Genomic DNA, 10,867 nt, shown 5'->3' on the forward strand with positions numbered 1-10,867 from the left:
GGGCGGTGACCAAGCCAGGGAGCCCCGGTTCCTCGATGTGTCTGCGAGGCTGTTGGCTATTGAAATCAGACAGGAAGGAAGAATGAGGCGGAGCCCAGCACAGGAAGAGGTGAGGACCCGGAGCCACAGGGACAGCCGGTGGGCTCGGCGGCGCTGCAGAAGGTCGGGGCTGCACTGCTCTCGGCCCCCACACGGTTGGTTGGTTGGCGGGGTAAGTGCCCTGATCCCTGGTCCTGAGAACTCAGGCTGGCACAGGGATTCCCAGGGCATCCACCACCACCCAGCTGGAGCAGGGCTGAGCCCAGGAGCACGGAGATGGACGCCCCCAGGCCCCCCAGTCTTGGTGTCCCTGGAGCAGCATCGAGGCCAGAGAGGTAAGTTGGGTCCGGGTGACTTCAGTGCAGGGCAGCAGAGGGAGAAAGGACGCTGGCAGGAAGGACAGTGGCCTTAAGGCCTGAGCTACTCTGCGGAGGGGGACTGGGGAGACTCCACGAGACTACAAGAAGGTGTCTCCTGGGGCAGGACTGGCTCCTGCTGTAGAAAAAACAGACATGGCCAGGCACGGTGGCTCACGCCTGTAATCCCAACACTTTGGGAGGCCAAGGTGGGCGGATCACTTGAGGTCAGGAGTTTGAGACCAGCCTGGCCAACATGGTGAAACCCCATCTCTACCAAAAATAAAAAATAAATTAGGCATGTTGGCAGACACCTGTAATCCCAACTACTCGGGAGGCTGAGGCAGGAGAATTGCTTGAACCCGGGAGGCGGAGGTTGCAGCGAGCCGAGATCGAGCCACTGCACTCAATCCTGGGTGACAAAGCGAGACTCTGTCTCAAAAACAAAACAAAACAAAAAAAAAAAGAAAAAAAAGAAAAGAAAAAGCAGACAGGTGCCTAAGAATGGCCCAGGACAGGTCTCAGGGACAAAGCCCAGCTCCCCCAGGTACCAGTGATGGCCCAGGAGGAGCAGGAAGCATCTTGAAGGTGCTGCGGGCAGGCGGTGGTGATGCTGAGCCATGGCCCGGGGAATCGGCAGACCTGGGCACCCTTCCTGGCACTGGGACCCCCCATGGGAGGGTACTTCTCTGGGCCTCAGCTCCCCACCTGTAGATGGAGGTGACAACACAGGAGGGGCAAGGTCATGAGGGGCAGGGAGGGTGCAGGCGCTGCCCCCAGGTAAGTGGGCAGCCCCAAGGCCTCTCCTGCCCACAGCCTTGGGTGAGACAAGGGTCGAGAGAGACAGCAGCCCCAGAGGCCTTCTCGGAAGAAGTGCCACTGCCCTGGGCCAGCCTGGGTGTTGGCTGCAGGGTCTTCCCCTATGGCCAGGCTCCAGGGGCCCTGGTATCCTTTCTGGTCCCCTCCCTGGAGGTGACCCCGAGCTTGGGGCTCACTGTTGGCCATCACAGGCTGCAGGCTGCACCCCCCTTCTTCTGTCCCAGGGTGTTGGGCTCCCCAGGGCTGGGCCTCTCCACCCCTTGGACTCCAGGGGTCCGTGCAGTGAGTAGGGTAGGGCCCTGAGGTGCATGCGCCACTTCCTTCTTCCTTCGGGAAGGTTTTGAGCTCAAGTGACGATGCTGGGGCCACCTCGGGAGAACCGAGTCCTGAATTCCGAGGCCCTGGGAGGGGGCAGGGGCAGGATGTGGGAAGAGAGGAGCATCCAAGCAGGCATGGCGGGAGATACTGGCAGCCCAGGTGGGCGGCCAGCACCCGGAAGTCCCACCCGGGCGTCAAGTGGCAGGGAAGGACCCATCAGGTCCCGGCGAGGACTGAGGCACAGATCCGGTGGGCGGGTGATGGGCAGAGGCAGCTAGTCCGTCGGGACTGAGGCTTCTCAGGAATGAGGCAGCAGCCCACTTGCTGAGCCTGAGGGGCTGGGCCTGAGCCCACACCACACCAGGAAGGCCTCGGGTCCACCTTCGCTCACAGACAAAGCTCTAGGGGTGAACCCTGGTGCTACCTGGGAGGCTCCTGGGGAGGAGGCAGCAGTGGCACCCACTCGTCCCTCTGGCCTCGCCCTGCTCACGGCAGCTCAAACCAGCTGTGGAGCGACCTCTGGCCTTCAGATCCCCCAAAGCAACCCGAGGCCCACCTGTCCTCAGTCTCTCTTTCAGCTGCGCTCACAGGGGCCGCCTGAGCATCCAGAGTGGCGTCTGCGGCCTCGCGACCTCACTCTGCTGAGAGGTCTGTGGAAGGCTCCAGCCTGCCAGGCGGATGTCAGGCTGCGTGCAGGGCCTAGCAGTGGTGGCAGCCAGGTAGTAGTCCCCATCAGCCTCTGGGGCTGGCCCTGGGAGGTGCTGGCAATGCGGAGGGTCGGTTCACCTGCACCCCCTCCTCTGTCCTTCTTAGGGAAAGTGTCCAAGAGTGAAAGCCAGGTTTCGTCTGAATGGGGCCTGAGCAGGGATGCCAGATCAGATACAGGACACTCGGTCAATTCTGAATTTCAAATAATCCATTTCTTTGGTATAAGTATGTCTCCAGTATGACATGAGCTATGCTTATACTAAAAATTATATGTCGTTTATCTGAAATTTAATTATCTGTGGATATCTCATATTTTATTTTATTTTATCATTATTTTTTGAGACAGTCTCGCTCTGTCACCCAGGCTGGAGTGCAGTGGTGGGATCTCGGCTCACTGCAGCCTCCACTCCTGAGTTCAGGTGATTCTCCTGCCTCAGCCTCCAGAGTAGCTGGGACTACAGACGTCCACCACCATGCCTAGCTAATGTTTGTATTTGTAGTAGAGACAGGGTTTCACCATGTTGGTCAGGCTGGCCTTGAACTCCTGACCTCAAGGTGATCTGCCCACCTCAGCCTCCCAAAGTGCTGGGATTACAGGCACGAGCCACTGCGCCCAGCTTTGTCTTGTATTTTAATTTGCTGAATCTGGCAACCCGGGACCCAAGGTCATGGGGCCACAAAGATGGGCGTCTGATCAGGAGGGAGTGCTGACCCCCAACACTAAGAGACTCAATGAGGCGGCAGGGGTGCTCGCCAGCCCCCTATACCCCAGCCTCACCTTCCCAGGTGCTTGTGAGTCCTGCCTCGCCCTAACCCCTCACTCCTGCCAGCATTGCCCCTCCCTCATTCCTCTCCCAGCCCCGCTGGGGTCCCGCGGTTCTCAACTCTGGTTAGAATCACCTGAGGAGCTTAAACTAGATCCACGTGGGGTCCCATGCCAGACCAATCAAATCTCTGGGTAGTCAGGCCGAGCACTAGTTATTTAAAAACCGTGCTCCACAAGGCCGGGTGCAGTGGTTCACACCTGTAATCCCAGCACTTTGGGAGGTCAGGAGTTCAAGACCAGCCTGGCCAACACGGTGAAACCCTGTCTCTACAAAAATACAAATGGTATTGATGGTGGGTGCCTATAATCCCCGTTACTCAGGAGCCTGAGGCGGGAGAATCACTTGAACCCAGGAGGCAGAGGTTGCAGTGAGCCGAGATGGTGCCAGGACACTCCAGCCTAGGCAACAGAGTGAGACCCTGTCTCAAAAAAAAAAAAGTTAAACATTAAAAAAAAAAAATGGTTACAACGGGCCAAGCATGGTGGTCCTCACCTGTAATCCCAGCTACTTGGGAGGCTGAGGTGGGAGAATAACTTGAGCCCAGGAGGTCGAGGCTGCAGTGAGCCAAGATCGTACCACTGCACTCCAGCCTGGGCAACAAAGCAGGACCCTGTCTTTATTTTTTAGTGACAAAGCAAGACCCTGTCTCTACTTTTTAAGGAAAATTATTTTTAAAATGATTAAAATGGTAAATTTTGTGTTATGTGTATTTTACCAAAATTTTAAATCAATCAATCAATAAGACTCCATATGATGCCCCACCAGAGCGGAGAGGCCCTGAGCTGGGACTTCTTCCATGCAGTCCTCTCATCCTCCCGGCCACTCCCGCCCCCAGCAGCAGGGCTGGTCACCTGGTGGGTGCATGTGGACATCCAACAACAGGAGGCTGTGTCCACCTGGGCCACACCTTAATGTCACACAGTGGAGTGAAGAACAGAGGTCCCCATATCCTGGCCTCTGGCATATCAGGCAGACAGGAGCACCGCTTCATTTGGGCTGACATACCTTTGAATGTTTAGATAATTGCTAGCTTTTTGTGTGTGTATGTGAGACAGGGTCTTGCTCTGTCACCCAGGCTGGAGTGGAGTGGTGAGATCTCAGCTCACTGCAGCCTTGACGGCGGGATTTAAGCAATCCTCCCACCTCAGCTTCCTGGGTAGCTGGGATAACAGGCATGGGCCACCGTGGTCAGCTAATTTTTTTTTTTTTTTGTACTTTTTATAGAGACAGGGTTTTGCCCATGTTGCTCAGGCTGGTCTCAAACTCCTGGGCTCAAGCAATCCACCCACCTTGGCCTCCCAAAGTGCTGGGATTACGGGGGTGAGCCATGGTGCCCAGCCTCCATCCCTCCATTCGATGTTTTTAATTTCTCTCAGTAATGTTTTATAGTTTTCAGTATAGAGGTCTTGCAAATTTTTGCTAGATTTATTCCTAGATATTTGATTTTTTTTTTTTTTTTAAGATAGAGTCTCACTCTATCGCCCAGGCTAGAGTGCAGTGGCACCATCTCAGCTCACTGCAACCTCCACCTCCCAGGTTCAAGCAATTCCCTGTCTCAGCCTCCTGAGGAGCTGGGATTACGGGCACCCGCCACCACGCCCAGCTAATTTTTCTATTTTTAGTAGAGACGGGATTTCACCATGTTGGCCAGGCTGGTCTCGAACCCCTGACCTCAGATGATCTGCCTGCCTTGGCCTCACAAAGTGCTAGGATTACAGGTGTGAGTCGCCGTGCCCGGCCCACATATTTCTTTTCTTTTTTTTTTTGAGACGGAGTCTTGCTCTTTCACCCAGGCTGGAGTGCAGTGGCGCAATCTCGGCTCACTGCAAGCTCCGCCCCCAGGGGTTCACGCCATTCTCCTGCCTCAGCCTCCTGCGTAGCTGGGACTACAGGCGCCCGCCACCTTGCCTGGCTAATTTTTTGTATTTTTAGTAGAGACGGGGTTTCACCGTGTTAGCCAGGATGGTCTCCATCTCCTGACCTCGTGATCCGCCCGCCTCAGCCTCCCAAAGTGCTGGGATTACAGGCGTGAGCCACCGCGCCCGGCCCACATATTTCTTTAGGATAAATTCCCAGAAGTGGAATTTCTAGGACAAAAGATATTTAATGCAATAGATAATGGTTATTATAATCCAGAATTGTTATACTAATTTATACTTCCACCCACTATGAATTAAGATTCCCACTACAGGCCTGGCACAGTGGCTCATGCCTAGCACTTTGGGAGGCCAAGTGGGAAGATTGCTTGACCCCGGAAGTTGGAGACCAGCCTAGGCAACATGGCAAGACCCTGTCTCTACAAAAAATGCAAAAATTAGCTGGGTGTGGTAGCATGCGCCTGTAGTCCCAGCTAGTCCCAGCTACTTTGGAGGATCACTTGAGCCCAGGGAAGTTGAGGCTGCAGTGAACCCTGATCATGCCACTGCACTCCAGCCTGGGTGACACAGTGAGAGCCTGTCTCAAAAAAAAAAAAAAAAAATTCCCACTACCTCCACATTCTCACCAGTGCAGTCTGTTATGTTCTTATAATATTCACCAATGAGACGTATGAAAAATGATAGTTCATTCTTTTGCTTTTTTCTTGATCCTTAGTGACACTGAGCATCTTTTCGATATCTTGGTCATTTATACTTCTATGAATTATCCGAGTCCTTTTTTCTATTTCATTTGGGGTTCATAATTCTGTTTGGTTACTTATTATTTATGAGTTCTTTATATATTAAGGATATTCATATTTTTCCATGTATGTTGCAAATGTTGACTCCTGGCTTATAGTTTTTCTTTCAACTTTATGGCATCTATTATTACTTATATTTTAATTATTATTATTATTATTTTTGAGACGGAGTCTTGCTCTGTCACCCAGGCTGGAGTGAAGTGGCGCCATCTCAGCTCACTGCAACCTCTGCCTCCAGGGTTCAAGTGATTCTCCTGCCTCAGCCTCCTGAGTAGCTGGGACTACAGGTGCGTGCCACCATGCCCAGCTAATTTTTGTATTTTTAGTAGAGACAGGGTTTCACCATGTTGGCCAGGCTGGTCTTGATCTCTTGACCTTATGATCCACCCGCCTCAGCCTCCCAAAGTGCTGGGATTACAGGCATGAGCCACTACACCCCGCAAATATTTTAATTATTTAATATCAAACTAAATATTTAATTATTTAATATTTTAATTCAATTAAGGCAAATTTACTAGTCTCCCTCTTCATGAATTCTGCTTTTTTTTTTTTTTTTTTTAAAGCCAGGGTCTTGCTCTGTCACCCAAGCTGGATTGCAGTGGCACAATCATAGATCACTGCAGCCTCAGCCTCCTGGGCTCAAGGAGTCCTCCTACCTCAGCCTCCCCATAGCTAGTTCCACAGGTGCCCACCACCAGCCCCATCTATTTCTATTTGTAGAGATGGTGTGTCACTATGTTGCCCAGGCTGAGACTTCTGAGTTTTACGTCTCACTGTAAAAAGCCTTTACCTAAATAATATTTTAAAATATTATCTCATATTTTCTTATTGTGCTTTTATGGTTTTGTGTTTACAACTTTAACTCCTTAATTGACCTGAAAATAAATTTTGTGTTTAATGTGAATTACAGCTGGAAAATATTTTTCATAGGCTGGTCAATTGCCCCAGTGCCATTTTCACTGATTTGAAATGCTATTTTTGTCATGTTACCAAACTCCTTAATGTGTAGATAATATAAATATATATTTGTTCCTGGCCTCTATATCCTGTTCTATTGACTTATGTATCTATTCTTGTGCTAGCCCATGTGTTTTTTACATATATGGAATATATACATCTTCTATTTAATAATACAAATGGAAGACTGTATTCTAGAATGCAAGGTTGGTTCAATATCAGAAAATCATTTAGTGTAGCTCATGGATTCGAGGAGAGATCTGATATCCATTGCTCATGTCACTCCCCCCAGTGGCTACCCTCCACACTTAGAACAAATCCAAACTCCTTACAACGGTGACTGGCTTTTCCAGCCCTGAGGGGGTGGTGCCACTTGCTCACTTACCATGTTCCAGCAACATTTCCTCTAAGCACTTGCTGTTTCCTTGGCCTGAAATGCCCCCCCTCCCAGCTCTCTGCATGACTCTTTCTCACCCTCTCTACTCCTAGGTACCTTTTTCTCAGAGGCCTCTCACAGCAGCCTTCCCCAGCCGCCAATTACCACCTCTGCTCCTCCTCCCTCTAGAATTCCAGGCCTCTTTGTCACTCACTGTTTATTCCACCCACAGCACTAACCACCAGCAGAAACTGCCTTGTTTATTGACTTGTTTTCCTTTCCATTGTCATTATCCCTTACCCGTCAAACCCCAGGTCAAGGACTTGATCTAACTTGGTCACCTTCACATCCCCAGGGCCTAGAACATACAACAGGCTCTCCATAAATATTTCCTGGTTGAATAAATGAAGAGAAATAAATCATATGTTTATATCAATATTTGCTAAAAAGTAATTTGCTAATTTAACAGATATTCCTCATCTTAAAAAAAATTTGGCCAGGCGTGGCAGCTCACACCTGTAATCTCAGCACTTTGGGAGGCTGAGGTGGGTGGATCATTTGAGGTCAGGAGTTGAGACTCTGTCTCAAAAAAAAAAAAGTGTAAACTACCTTAAGAGGCAGTAGATTATACAGCACATGCACTGGTGTCAGTGAGGAATTGGTTTCTATCCCAACTCCCACTTCCCAGCTGTGTATCCTTGGACAAGTCACTTAACCTCTTGGAGCCTCAGTGTCTTCATCTATAAAATGGGAGAAATAATGGTATTGAGAGTTATGAGAAATAAATTATGGAAATATAGTGCTTAACAGAATATCCAGAACACAGTATGCCTTCAGTAAATATTACATAATAGTATTTGAATGGTAATAGAACAAAATAAATCTTTCTCTACTGGAGAAGAAAACTAGAAATCTGTCACAAACATCACACCTAACAGTTTGGGCAAGAACCACTCCTGGTCTAGTCTAGAGTAAAACAAGAAGGCCTACAACAACTTCATTGCTCCAAGGAAGGGGTAGGCCTGGCCAATGTGGTATAATTGTTCAAAATAAGAGTTATAGTTTTTGGGCTGGGCATGGTGGCTCACACCTATAATCCCAGCACTTTGGGAGGCCAAAACGGGTGGATCACTTGAGGTCAGAAGTTCAAGACCAGCCTGGTCAACATGGTGAAACCCCATCTCTACTAAAAATACAAAAATTAGCCAGGCATGGTGGTGTGTGCCTGTAATCCCAGCTACTGGGGAGGCTAAGGCAGGAGAATCACTTGAACATGGGAGGTAGAGGCTACAGTGAGATCATGCCACTGCACTCCAGCCTGGGTGACAGTGCGAGACTCCACCTCAAAAAAAAAAAAAAAAAAAAAAAAAAAATATATATATATATATATATATATGTATATATATATTTTTTTTTTCAGAAATAAAGATATAAAAATTATTCTTGCTGAAGAAATTTTTTTTTTTTTGAGATGGTGTCTCTCTCTGTCGCCCCAGCTGGAGTATAGTGGTGCGTTCTCACCTCACTGCAACCTCCTCCTCTCGGATTCAAGCAATTCTCCAACCTCAGCATCCCCAATAGCTGGGATTACAGGCACACGCCATCACACCCAGCTAACTTTTGTATTTTTAGTAGAGATGAGTTTCCGCCATGTTGGCCAGGCTGGTCTCGAACTCCTGACCTCAAGTGATCTGCCCGCCTTGGCCTCCCAAAGTACTGGGATTATAGGTGTGAGCCACCACGCCCAGCCTTGCTGAAGTAATTTGAAAACCTGAAGAAAATTAACTGGAAAATGATGAAAACCAATGTGAATGTTTAATATGTTGATGAGACAAGTGATAAAATAAAAATCAATCATCTTTTATACCAACAATATTCATCATACAACAAAAACTATTTTTAAAAATACCTAGATACAAATAAGGAACTGGCAAGACCGAGATGAGAAAAAATATAAAGTTTTACAGAAGGATCTAAAGAAGGACCTCAAATTACCCACATGGACCCATACACATGAGGCAATGCCAATTCAAATCCCATCTTTTTTTTTTTCTCCTAAGACAGGGTCTCACTCTGTTGCCCAGGCTGGAGTGCAATGGTGCAATCTCTGCTCATTGCAGCCTCAACCTCCCAGGCTCAAGCAGTCCTCTCACCTCAGCCTACCGAGTAGCTGGGACTACAGGTGTGAACCACTATGCCTGGCTAATTTTTTAATTTTTATTTTGTAGAGCTAGGGTCTCACTACTTTGCCCAGGCTGGTCTCAAACTCCTGGGCTCAAGTGATCCTCCTACCTCAGCCTCCCAAAGTGCTGGGATGACAAGCATGAGCCACTGTGCCTAGCCCAAAATCCCATCTTTTTTGTCCCTCTTGGTTTTCACATTTAGAAGAATAAAAGAACAGGATTTGGGGCAGCATAAGGAGACTGGCCTTGCCAGTTCCTAATGTTCCAGGTTAGTTCAGCTGGACTGGGTGCCAGCAACCCCAAACTGATCGCACTCCTTACTTCTTCAACACCATGACCTGAATGCCTGAAAAATGGTATTTTACTTATTTTTACTTTACTATTTTACTTATTTTTACTTTACTATTTACTTATTGCTAAGCTTCTTTTATCATTTTCCACATAAAAAGCATCACCTGTGTTAAAATGCCAGGCTCGGCTGAGGTGGGCAGATCACGAGGTCAGGAGTTCGAGACCAGCCTGGTGAGCACGGTGAAACCCTGCCTCTACTAAAATTACAAAAGTTAGCCAGGTGTGGTGGCATGTGCCTGTAATCCCAGCTACTTGGGAGGCTGAGGTAGGAGAATTACTTGAACCTGGGAGGCAGAGGTTTCAGTGAGCCGAGATCACGCCATTGCACTCTAGCCTGGGCCACACAGCAGATTCCGTCTCAAAAAAAAAAAAGAAAGAAAAAGCCAGGCTCCCCACTGCCAATCCAAGGTCAGGGAGCCTGTTGAATCCCAGGGCTGCAGACAGCAAGCTTTTTTTTTTTTTTTTGAGACGGAGTCTCGCTCTGTTGCCCAGGCTGGAGTGCAGTGGTGTGATCTCAGCTCACTGCAACCTCCGCCTTCCAGGGTCAAGCGATTCTCCTGCCTCAGCCTCTTGAGTACCTGGGATTACAGGCGCCCACCACCACGCCCAGCTCATTTGTATTATTAGTAGAGATGGGGTTGCACCATGTTGGCCAGGCTGGTCTTGAACTCCTAACCTCAGGTGATCCGCCCGCCTCAGCCTCCCAAAATGCTGGGATTACAAGTGGGAGCCACCGTGCCCAGCCTGACCGCAAGCTCTTAAGATAAACACTGAGAACCAGGGAAACGCCCTGTGGACAGGTGGGGTCCAACCTGCTTCTGTATGCAGTGACAACACCTGGTGTTATTTTTGAATGCAGGGCTGCCATCAGCAGCAGTGGGCCATCACCTCTGCTGGCCACATTGTGTTTTTTCTCCTAGAACTGTGGACAACGGAAGGCTGAGCCCCATCCATTGAGTTCCTGGGGCCCTGCTGGAGGGGCTGCTGTGGCCAGGGCGCCCGGTGAGGAGGGGAGCAGGGTGGGTGGGGGCGAGTTCGGGGCCTCAGTGTCCACCTTGGGTGTGGAAGGACCGTGGGAGCGGGGGGACAACCAGCCTTGGCAACAAGGAGGCAAATGGGAGTGGGGGGCCTCGGCTTTGCCTCTCAGCATCTCTGCATCACTGTCCCCAGGAGCAGAGGGCAAACAGCACTGCTGGGAGCTCAGGAGCTCCTGCACTCCCAGGAGACCCCAGGAACGTAGTAAGAAAAACAGCCAC

The 10,867-nt window shown here is 49.6% G+C and overlaps 1 long non-coding RNA gene across 2 annotated transcripts in view; it reads right to left on the bottom strand.

Annotated features, from left to right (window-relative positions):
- The window catches only part of LOC115831299, a 39,339-nt gene that overhangs the window by 3,611 nt on the left and 24,861 nt on the right, over positions 1-10,867 (bottom strand). For both annotated transcript variants that reach the window (XR_004026821.1, XR_004026822.1), the window contains one exon: positions 7,378-7,435. This is a non-coding gene — a long non-coding RNA (uncharacterized LOC115831299). The remainder of the gene's footprint in view (positions 1-7,377; positions 7,436-10,867) is intronic.

The sequence above is a fragment of the Nomascus leucogenys genome, chromosome 18, assembly GCF_006542625.1.
Source record: "Nomascus leucogenys isolate Asia chromosome 18, Asia_NLE_v1, whole genome shotgun sequence".
Taxonomy (NCBI): Eukaryota; Metazoa; Chordata; class Mammalia; order Primates; family Hylobatidae; genus Nomascus; species Nomascus leucogenys.